This window comes from Silene latifolia, chromosome 4 (assembly GCF_048544455.1).
Source record: "Silene latifolia isolate original U9 population chromosome 4, ASM4854445v1, whole genome shotgun sequence".
Classification (NCBI taxonomy): Eukaryota; Viridiplantae; Streptophyta; class Magnoliopsida; order Caryophyllales; family Caryophyllaceae; genus Silene; species Silene latifolia.
Window position 1 is genome coordinate 22,557,300 of NC_133529.1, and position 11,754 is coordinate 22,569,053.

The 11,754-nt window shown below is 39.9% G+C and overlaps 1 non-coding gene across 1 annotated transcript; it reads left to right on the top strand.

Moving 5' to 3' along the window:
• Positions 1–3,939: 3,939 nt before the first annotated feature.
• Positions 3,940–4,045, top strand: LOC141654041 (small nucleolar RNA R71). The gene has a single exon (XR_012547623.1). It is a non-coding gene; the product is annotated as a small nucleolar RNA R71 (small nucleolar RNA).
• Positions 4,046–11,754: the final 7,709 nt, after the last annotated feature.

Genomic DNA, 11,754 nt, shown 5'->3' on the forward strand with positions numbered 1-11,754 from the left:
AGCTCTTTTGATCGAACACCTAATCCCGCCCGCCTCGATAGCGGCCTCTACTAATGATTAGGGAAGTTATTTATACTTGATATATCGTCGGCTATATGCATGCAATGCAGCATCCAAGTTTTAATCCTAGCATGTGAGAATAAATACTAAGTCGGTTGACACTTAATTAGCAAACAATTGAGTCGAAGTAGGATTTAATGCTCATTTACATGTGAAGACATACAAACGATAAAAGAAATACAATAATTATGAATTACAATAATGAAAATTACATTAATTACATTGGAATAGGCGATTTATGTCGAAAATACCTTTAAAACGGATAATTTGAGAAAAAGAATAAAAGAAATAAATAAACGAATAGGAATTAGCGTGATATTACGGATAATAGTCGATTAATACGTAATCTAATTAAATTATGTCAAGGCAGAAACGGAGTTCAGGGACGAGAACTCGCCCAGAACAGCGCGCAAAAGCTGCGTCCTTTGGAATAGCGCAGCAGACGCTGCGTCTGTTCCTTGGCTCAGTTCTGGCTGTGAAGCCGTGATTGCAAGCCGTTAATGTCGATTGGTGATTTAAAGGATTAATTTAATTATTTACTCGGATGAAAGTGATTAACATGTTATTACATATGAATGATGGTCATGAAAACAGTAAAACATGAATGAGACGGATGCAAACGGATTAACTACGTGATGGAATAATGATAGAAGTGAAAAATATTAATGAGTCCTACGAATTAAATCAATTAACTACGTTAGATACAATGGATTGATGACGAATATGCGACGAACGTGCGAATAAACAGATGAAAACTATATCAAAGACGAATCCCAGAAATTTAATGACGAAAACCCGCAAATATTGGATTATTTGGGATTTAAGTCGGATTTGCGACGAATTAAACATGTTAATGACAGTGATTACAACATACATGTGGAATTATTATGATACTAAGACGAAGAATTAACAGACGAACAAGCAAAAGAAAGATTTTGAATACGAATTACAGAGGACAAACGAATAAGAAAGGAAGCAGGAACTGCGGCAGCCTCACGAAGAGGCGCAGCAGGAACTGCGCTCCTTCGAAGAGGCGCAGCAGTTGCTGCGTCCTTTCTCGACAGTTATCTACTGGAAATCCGCAAAAACAGGTTTTAACAAAGGGTTTTAGAAATCGGTTTTAATGGTATTTTCGACGTAAACCTTACAATTGATGATACGATAAGTAAAATACAATAAATAAAAGGAGAGATTACACCCTCAGACTTACATGTTGACGAAACGAGAAGGACTAAGATATCGATTAGTGATGCTCGACGCGAATGCAAAGAAAGTGCCCTCGTAAGAGGAAAACGATTGATTAATTAAGTTGATTATTGTGTAGTTGGTCAAATTGGCCGGTCATGCAACGGAGAGGCTGGTACCCGGAAAGATCCGAGCTTACGTGGTCGAAAGTTCAAGCACGTAGGCGCCAATAAGTAAGAACAAAGTCTAGAATGCAAAGGGAGAAGAGAAGGGCGGACACTCGCGTGAGAAATATGAGGAGCGAAGGCTCCTATTTATACTAATCACGTGAAGGAATTAGGGTTTCGGAGACTCTTTGGAAGTGAATCTCGGAAAGATATGAGAAAGATACAAGAAACATGCGAAAAGGGCACGGGAAGAGGCGCAGCAGCCCATTGCGTCTCTTGGAAGAGGCGCGGCGCTCTTTGCGTCTATTCCCGGGAGGTTTCCTCTCTGAAGAAAGATTTCCGCGTTTGAGTTATGGTAGGACGGAAATAATTCGATTATCTTATGAATATTACGGGATATTATTTACCAAAAGATAAAATTTGTGAAGTATGGAATAGAAATATCCGGAACATTCCAGAACATTCTGACTCGGGATTTAACAGTTATCAGAAAATGGAGACGGTTTTTGACCCGGACTCCGAATGTACTCTAATTACTGCCAAAACGACCGTATCGGGACGTAGATGACAACCATGAGGTAGACATTAATATTTGAGCAATCACTTGACGATAATCTTACGAACTGTCACTAATCGTTCCGCGTATCAAACATGCGGCCCAATCATCACCGGGTGGTTTGCGGGAGGTGCAGAAATGAGGTATCTACCACATGCAGTAAATAAAAATGGTCACCCTAAAATAATAGGGGTATGAGTGTCCTCGGGGATGTCAAGAACCACAAAGTCTACGGGAATAAAGAATCTCCCGATTTTGACAGGTATGTCCTCTATAACTCCTAGTGGCCGTGATATACTACGGTCGGCCATCTGAACGGTCATATTAGTACAGTTAAACTTAGTCAAACCGAGTCTCTTAGCGAGATACAAGGGTAAGATGCTCACGCTAGCTCCTAGATCGAATAGCGCGTTATCAATCAAATGGGTCCTTATATGACAAGGAATTGAAAAGCTACCTGGGTCTGATTGTTTAGGCGGTGTCTTATTCTGAACTAAGGCAGTCCCTACTTCAGTTAAAACCACCGTTTCATGGTCATTTATATGTCTCTTACGCGATAAAATTTCTTTCATGAATTTCATGTAAGAGGGTACCTGAGTAAGCAATTCGGCGAAGGGAACATTGACGTGAAGGCTTTTCAGGAGCTCAGCAAATTTCCCGAACTGTTGGTTAGCCTTGTTGTTCTACAATTGCCTTGGAAAGGGCACCGTGATAGGAATTTCGAGCCCTTTATTCCTTTCTTCCAATGTCTCGATAGGTTCAAACTCATTCTTGTTCGATCGATCCCTTTTACCTCTCGATCGAGGTCTTTCAGCAACTTTTTCACTCGATCGAGCATTCTCAACCTCTCGACCGAGTCCTTCATTATCAGCATTGCTCGATCGAGGCATAATTTCACTCGATCGAACACTTTTCCCAGAATTTTCACTCGATCGAGCTGTTTCAGCCTCTCGATCGAATCTTTGATTATCCACTTTACTCAATCGACCCTCAGATCTGCTCCATCGAGCATTATCTTCAGCAATTCTACTCGATCGACCTCCAGAAATTAATCGAGTATTTTCTTCGGATTAAGCATGGTTTCGTCAATGGACGACTGTTCACCATCAGCAATGATATGCTACGGGTCTGATATGTCCTCAACAGTTGACATTTTGGGTCCTTCATAAGAAAGACCACTGCGCAAATTAATCAGGTTTATCGTCTCATGTGGATTCTTCTCAGATTGAGACGGTAAGTGACCCGACTTTCTCGTGGATTGGCTAGCGGCGAGTTGGGCAACTTGGGTCTCGAGTGACTTAATTGATGCTTCTTTTTGTTGGTCACTCATATGTATCTGCTTAATCAATGATTGGATCATCGACTTCAACTCAGCTAACTCCACTAGAAGAAGCTCCTTGATGCGGTGGTGGAAAGGATTGAGGCTTTTGAAAGCCTTGTTGAGCTTTATGAGGAGGGATATAAGCTTGTTGCTGCTGCGGAGGAGGAGTAGGATTAAGGACATTCTGACTAGTCCATCTCAAATTGGGATGGACTCCACTTTGATTATTATAATAGGAACCTCCTCTTTGCCTATATTGCTGAAAGGCATTGACTTGATCCTTCTCTGTTAGACAGTCAACAACAGTGTGACCGTCATTACTCCCACATCTCTCACAAGTAACGACTTCTTGTCTAGTCAACAAGTGAACCGTCTGTTGATCACCAGCATGTTGCAACTCTAAATTATCAAAACGGGCATTCATGGCTTCCAGCTGAGCCACTACACCATTATCAACTGAATGAACTGTTCGAATACCATCTCTTGGGTTCCCATACTCAACACAATGGGTAGCCATCTCCTCAATAATTCCACATCCTTTGTCATCATCATTGTTCTTCTGAAATCGCTCATTAGATGAGGCGTCCAATATAGCACGGTGGTCATCATACAACTCATTGTAGAACTGGTTACACAAGAACCACTGATCAAAACCATGATGAGGAAGAGACTGCACCAACTTCTTAAAATGACACCAAGCTTCATAAAAATTCTCATCAGGTGCCTGCTTGAAACTTGTAATTTTTCCTCTCAGCTGATTGGTATGTTGTGGAGGAAAGTACCTTTCATAAAAGGCAAGGGCTAGAGTCTCCCAGTTGGTGATACCGGCTGCAGTACGATCAAGATCAATGAGCCATTCACGGGCTCCGTCGGTTAGAGAAAAAGGAAATAAAACTTCCTTAATCTTATCCTGGGTCACTCCCTTAGTGGCGGGAATGGTAGAGCAATAGTCAGTAAATACCTCCATATGTTTACGCGGATCTTCACCCGCCACGCCTCGGAACAGATTCCGTTCGACCAGATTAATATAGGATAGCCGAATGTCGAAAGTATTACCTTCCTCGGTGGCAAGCTTGAAACGTTTAGGAATCGAGGCAGCTGTGGGCTCTGTGTGGCTCGCTATATTAGGCATCTTCATGGGCTTTATAGAAGAAATAGATTTGTCTTCTTCACAAGACGGATCTTCTGCAAACAGAAAATGTTCTAGCTCGGGTTCAAAAGTACTCAAGACTTCCTTTTGAATCTTCCTTTGCAGTCGTAGTCTATGTCGAAAAGATCTTTCTGGCTCAGGATCAGCAGGAACTAATTCTGACCTGTTTGACCTGGGCATACACAACACTGAAGGAAATAAGTGAGAACTGTCTCAAGGAATAAAAATTCCTTAAGAGGACTAGAGATAAACGAAACAAGCAAGACAGACAGGGCTATTGCCTACCCGGCAACGGCGCCAAAATTTGATACGGTCGTTTATGTACCAAAAATAAATACCTAAATATACTAACAGAAGCTATTGATAAGTAGGGTTGATCTCCACAGGGAGGCAAGATATCTATCTGAAAGTCCGTCTATCTAGGTCACAAATGGGGGGTTTTGTATTTGGTTTCTAAAACTACTGAAGATTAAAGGCAAGAGAAGTAAAGCAAGAGTAATAAAGTGAGAAAATGAGAAAAAAGTGATCATATAAAAGAGAGTATGCCAGGATTTCGGTTCACCATGGCAGTCTATCGACTCAATCGTAAATAGCTTAGACAATCTACAGTGAAAAGGGCAAGGGGAAAGGTCCTTTTGGTCCGCTATCCACCTTAAACTACTACTAACTTAACTTTCACCCTCATTAGGTAGTCTACTGTTCATAACAGGTCTGTTCTCCCCAATCTTTCGATCCAGGGGGTGAAATTAACCAGATTAAAGTTATTTAGAAGCGTGCACTCAACTAAACATGTTACAGTTATATTGCTGTGGTGACAGATTCTCACATGTAAATCGTCTAGTCTATTCACTACATCATCACAATTCAACCATGGATCCCATAATCCTAACATAGGGAAATTAGCTACTCATGTTTTTAATGTAATCAACAATAATAACAAAAGGCATGCTAATGGAAAACATGATTAAGGAATAACAATCAAGCATAAATTAGACAAAGGCAAGAGTAATAATAAGAGAACAAGAAATTAAAGTAAATAGAGTATTGAGATTAAGGAAAAAGGAATGATTATAATCTAATAGAATCCGGCGTAAAGAACAATCCACCAAAGTAAGAGCAAAGTTCAGAGTTTAAGCAGAAAAGTCAGAAGTGATTAAGAGTATGAAAGATGTTCTATGACCTAATTACGACTCCTTTATATAGGGGAGTGAAAATTAGCATAATTAAACCTATCACGGATTACTAAAAACCCGTGTAAACTAGCAATCTACTCGATCGAGCACTTTCAGACTACTCGACCGAGGTCTTCTCCAGCAAATCTTCTCGATCGAGCACTTTAGGCTCTCGATCGAGTAACTCCATAAAAGCACATTTCGATCGAGTATAAAAGACTACTCGATCGACCTCCAAAGTCTGCGAAAACACTCGATCGACTCCCAGAACATCTCGATTGAGTGATTTCCACTGAGATCAGCCAGAAAAATCATCTTGGTAGCTTCATATGACCTCCCTTCACGCATCCCGAGGTACAACCTCTGCTCTAAGATCTCCGTCTCCTTACAATGCATGCTAAATGGGACGAATAAGGGACGATTCCGCTACTTTCGGGTCCATTTCTGCAATTAAGACAAAACAAACCAAAGTAGCCAATTCGGAGCATTTTGCAATACAAAGCGATACAAAAAGGCATAGAAATGTGTGCAATAGGAGGCTAAAAAGTCTATATAAATTGCACATATCAACATCCGTTATCATTTTATTCGAAGTTTTGTGGCAAGTGACGACATCATCTTCAACTACTGCAACACAAATGAACAGGTTGTTGATATTCTCACAAAACCTCTTCAGCAGGCCAAGCATTTGTTTTTCAGGGAGGAATTAGGTGTTGGTGACTTTGAATCAAAAGGGAATGTTGGATAAGTGGTTACAAAGGTAGTTTCTAATAATTAAGAGAGTTTTTATGGTTGAGTACTAGTCTTTAGCTAATTATTGGGTAGTTACCTTAAGTAGTGGAGCAAGTGGTTAATAATCAGTTTGAATATGGGTCAAAATTTGTATGAACTTGAGAAATTGATTGTACGTTTCTCTGTTTTAACGCAATGCAAACACAAGTCTTTCCTAAAATTACTTTCAACAATATTAGTTTGGCGACTGAAAATGGTCGTCAGATATCAGTCGCTGGCCTTGGTCGCGATAATGCAACTCGGGCGACTGTTTTCGGTCACCAAATTGGCGACTGATGTCAGTAGCCAATGTCTAACAATCAGTCGCCATTTTGGCATTATAAAAAAAACCCACAAATCTCGGTTCCCAGATGTGCAAAAAAACCACTAATCTTTGCAAAAAAAAAAAAAAAAAAAAGCCATACATCGCCAATTTAGTATAGATCTGCTAATTTGCATTTAAATACTTAAAAAGCCACTAATAATATCAATTTACATACTTGAAAAGCCACTACAATCAATTCACATTTACATACTTCAAAAAATTTACATTACAATCAATTTACATTTACATTAACATACTTCAAAAGTCGTAAACAAACACCTAGAATCTGTATTTCGATGCTTCTCCTCTCGTTTTTGGCTAACTCAACAACTTGTTTTAATGAGATGAAATCCGAAGAGAGGAAGACGAAAATAGGAGAATAATAAAACCGAAAAGAGAAATATACCTTTATTTAATCAAACAAGAATAACAATAAGACGAAATCCGAATTGAGATGTAATAAAATTAAAAATTTGGGGGAGCTTCATCTTGTTTTAATGAGATTATGTTGGGAGGTCTTTGAATTTTTGTGATTTTATTGGGAAAAACAAGAGAAAGGTGAAGATAAGAGAGTTGGGTTGGAGACAAAATAGATTGTAAAGTAAAAGAAGATGAAGATAGGAGAGTTGGCTGATAAAACAAGAGAAGATGGGAAGATGAAGCTTAATCTTGTTTTGGTTTTTGTAAAGTAAAAGTAGGTGAGGACTGAGGGAGGTGGTCTCTTAGGCTTTATTTGTTCACACAAAATGGCGACTGGCATGAACCAGTCGCCAAATTGGTGACTATTTGCGGTCGCCAATGTAACACCCCCACTTACCAAGGAGCCTTAACTAGACCTTCCCCGGTAAGTAAGGGCGTTACCATCTTGGTTGCCCGAGGTAAGTATATCAAATAGACCATAAAAGAACGATTAAATATCTCTTTACAAATTACATCGGAAACAAAAGATAAAGAACTAATTATGTCATTATAAGAAAGTATAACTGTGAACTACTATCGACACAAGCCAACATTATGTCGTGTGATCACTTCAACCCCATAGCTACAACCAGACAGCAACCACAACAATCTGAAAAGTCTCACTGCTCACCATTTGTTGGTAATATCAAATGGATCACCGCAGATACAGACAAAGAGAAGAGACACAAAACCACACCACACAAGTTAGTAACAAAATATGAAGACAGAAGGATAAAGTAATTCTACTAAACAAAATAACTCAACCAACGATTGCCGAACTCCACCACTCCAACCACATAGAATCCAATGGTACCCATCGCAACAGGTAACCAATGTAACACCGCCAGTGGGGGACTGCAGCCTTGCCCTACCTAAGCCCCGCTCATCACAATGAGCGAACCTTTATCATTAATGTGCACATCCCTCTTGTGACGGGAGCCACAAGGGGAGAACATGGGGGTGAAGACCATCTCCCGACAATGGCTTCACAATCAATACCAGTAACAACAACATCACCACCATCACCGTTTCCATACTATAGCCGAAAAACCTCATTAAGTTAATAATCAACAACAAAAACCACTTTACACAATTAACAAGCAACATCCATAAACTGAAACTGAGTAGGAAAACCCTACATTTTCGCTATTCCATAGAAATACATCAATCATACAACACCAAACAAGAATCCATATCATACCCTACAAACAACAATTATGCCATATTACTATGCTATTCAAGATCTACTGAATGATAAACAATTATTCACAAACTCACCTTGAAGAACAAACAGATGCCGATGGCGACGACAACCCGACTCGGTGGCTCCATGCATAAGCTATCCCCTTTCCTGAATTAGTGTTCGAGGCTAACTCGTGATTGGTAGAGGGAGATGAGAGAATTGGGAGAGAGGGGAAATTAGGTTTAGAAATTATCAAATGTATCGTGGAAATGAATTTCGTTTTAGCGTCCGTGCTTTATATTAACACGTTGTTAGACGCGTTACTCGGCCGAGTATGCCGCACTTGGTCAAGTACGACAGTTACTCGGCCATGTAACCTCTACTAGGCCGAGTACCGAGTTACGATGGCAATATAATCTCCCCTTGTCTCCCTTACTAAAGGTCTCTCATGGTCAAAAGGTCAGTCAACAGGTCCCTAACAGGAAAGGTATTACAGCCAATTTTCGTAAAATAGTCGTCCTTTTTACTAAATGTACAGATTAAAGTAATCGCCAAATTGGCGACCGTTTTCAGTCGCCCGAATTAATTTTCCGTCGCCAATTTGGCGACAATACAATGATGTCGCCATAATTAGTCGTCCGAATCCTATATTCTTGTAGTGACAGCACCACCACTCCAGTCATTGACCACCACCGACATCTACCCCACCATTGGTATCGCCACTTCGCCCAGATTACCACATGCCCAATTCAACATCCACCCTTTTCTAATGGAGAACACAACATGACACTATTAACCAACGCTTGATGAATTCCCACCATCCTACACGACCACCACCAATAGCCATCCCAACATGAAATCAAGAACCATAAATACCTCCTTTATTTAATGGTCTTGGAAATACAAAACACACGTGTCGTAAAGCATTATCCAACTTAGGCACGTATAACTACTCAAGAGGAATTTGGTCGACCAAGCGTAAAGCATAATCCGACTTAGGCATTGGACGGGCTTTTCCGAGAACTCCCTGGGGCTATATTTGTTGCATGCTTTCAGGTGATAGCAACAAGAAGCGGAGTAAAAACAAGGAGCTCACGTTCGTACAAAATCAATCAAGCATCTAAGCCTAATCTCATTATCATTTATCTCGTGTAATTTACGTTAAGCATTGTGAAATTTTTACCCGAAACAATAACAACTTGTAGATACCTCATTTCTACACCTCCCGCCAACCACCCAGTGATAATTGGGCCGCATGTTTGGTACACTGAACGATTTATGATAGTCCGTTAGTTTATTGTCAAGTGATAACTCAAATACTTGTGTCTACCCCTTGGTCGTCATCTACGCGCTGATACGGTCGTTTTGACAGTAATTAGAGTTCATTTGGAGTCCGGGTCAAAAACCGCTTTATTTTCTAATAAACCGTTTAAAATGCCGAGTCGGAATGTCCTAGAATATTCCAGATATTTATTCCATAATTTAATTTTATAACTTTTGATAAAATATATCTCGTATATCTTATTTTAAGGAATAAGGAAGTACTAGTATTGGTGCCCGGCTTCGCCCGGGCTACCTTTACTTACCATTAATTTTTTTTTCATTAAATAAAATTACTTAAAGTTGCATAACCCATAAATTTATCATTAATATATTTTTGTGGACAAGGCCCTCGGGAACTGCGTCCGCGGGATCCACACCAGGCATAATCGACTCGAGGTTCTTTCGAATCGAATTAAGACAAATTAGAGTCGCCACCAAGTTTTTTGGGAACTTGGAACCGTTCAAGTCAACTTTACACCTTTCATCGAAAAGCATAAAGCCAATCGACTACGAGTGATTAAAGATAAAGACTTGTACCCTATATCACTCGATTTGAATGACTCTCGTAATCCAATGGTATTTAGACGGATCCACAAACCATAGATCTTGAGTAAGGGGTGAGGGTACGTGTTGGGAAGCCCATAAGGACACCCAACCCCGCCCGTCAATAACGGCCTCTACTAAGTCAAGTGTCGGAGTTCAAACAAGGTCATAGCTACTACGATGTATGATATGCAAACGTTCTTTTAACCCTATCATGTGAAGTTTCTATGTCGATTTAGATGCAACTAAACTAACTTTGTCAAAGTTGTAATTTAGCATGCGGGTTGATTGATCTAACAACATACAAAGCAAACAAGGCTTAAAGGGGAATGGGGGAGCCGTTGGGATCTACCTATTACAAACCAGGCATTTCATGCCGACACAACAATAATTGAAAGATACAACTCGATCTAAATACAATTGCTACATACGGAACCATACATGACACAAAACACGGCCATTCGGCCTAGAAAACCGTGCACAAAGGGGGTGACTCACGGCCTACATGACACACGGCCTTGGGTCACTCCTCGTAATGCGTGCTTTCACTTAATCTTATCGAATTAGACATAGGGCTACGCACCAAAGCATGCATTAGCATAAATCGGGCCATGTTGTTTTAAACAACATGCGATTTACTACGCTCTCACTTGCATTGGGGCACAACCGTCCAACCAAACAAGACTAAGGTTTTTAGAAATCATTTGACTCGATAAAAGAAAACTAATTACAAACAAATTACAAAACGCGACTCAAAGAAACATAAATTAATTACAAATGACAAGACAAATAAAGAACGAACGATGTAAAAACAAAAAAAATAGGAAAGGCCAAAGGCCACGGCCAAATCACAGCCCAAACCAAACAAAGCTACCCTAAGTCCTAGGTTAGGTTCATTAGTTAGATCAATTGATCGCGGAATGAGCTCGAAACAAATTAGAAAACTAGTTAGAAACGACGTTGATCGATTGGAAGGATGTCGCGCAAAGGTGTATTCTACACGGCCTACAAGGGGTCAAATTAGGTCAAGTTTACTAATTAAGTTAACTCATCGAGTGTTAATAGGAAGGTGCTAATCACGCACTCCTATGCTAGCGAGAAATCAAGTGAAAAGAAAGATGTATTCAATTAGGTTATAGAATTGTTAATCGATTTTTAAAGCTACGTCGATGCCACCTAACATGTCTAATTAGGTTATTAAATTGATCTAATGTCGTCTAAATACGTCATATGTTAACAATCAGAGGTTAAACTAACATACAACGGATCCTAGGGTATGTCGAATTGGCCGAAACAACAAAGGGGTCAAAAGCGAAGAGCGAAGTTAGAAACTCGTTTTATTTATGCCCTACCTTGAACACGAGGATATGTAAATGAGACGGGGGTGTACGACCGACTGAAGTAGCGGTTTATTTTCCCATCTCAAGTCAACGCGGGTGTTCATGGTGGTACTTTAACTCATACTCGGACTAAACTAGTTTCATAGTTAATTAAACAATCGATAAACAAAAACGATAAACGAATAAAACAAACTATAAA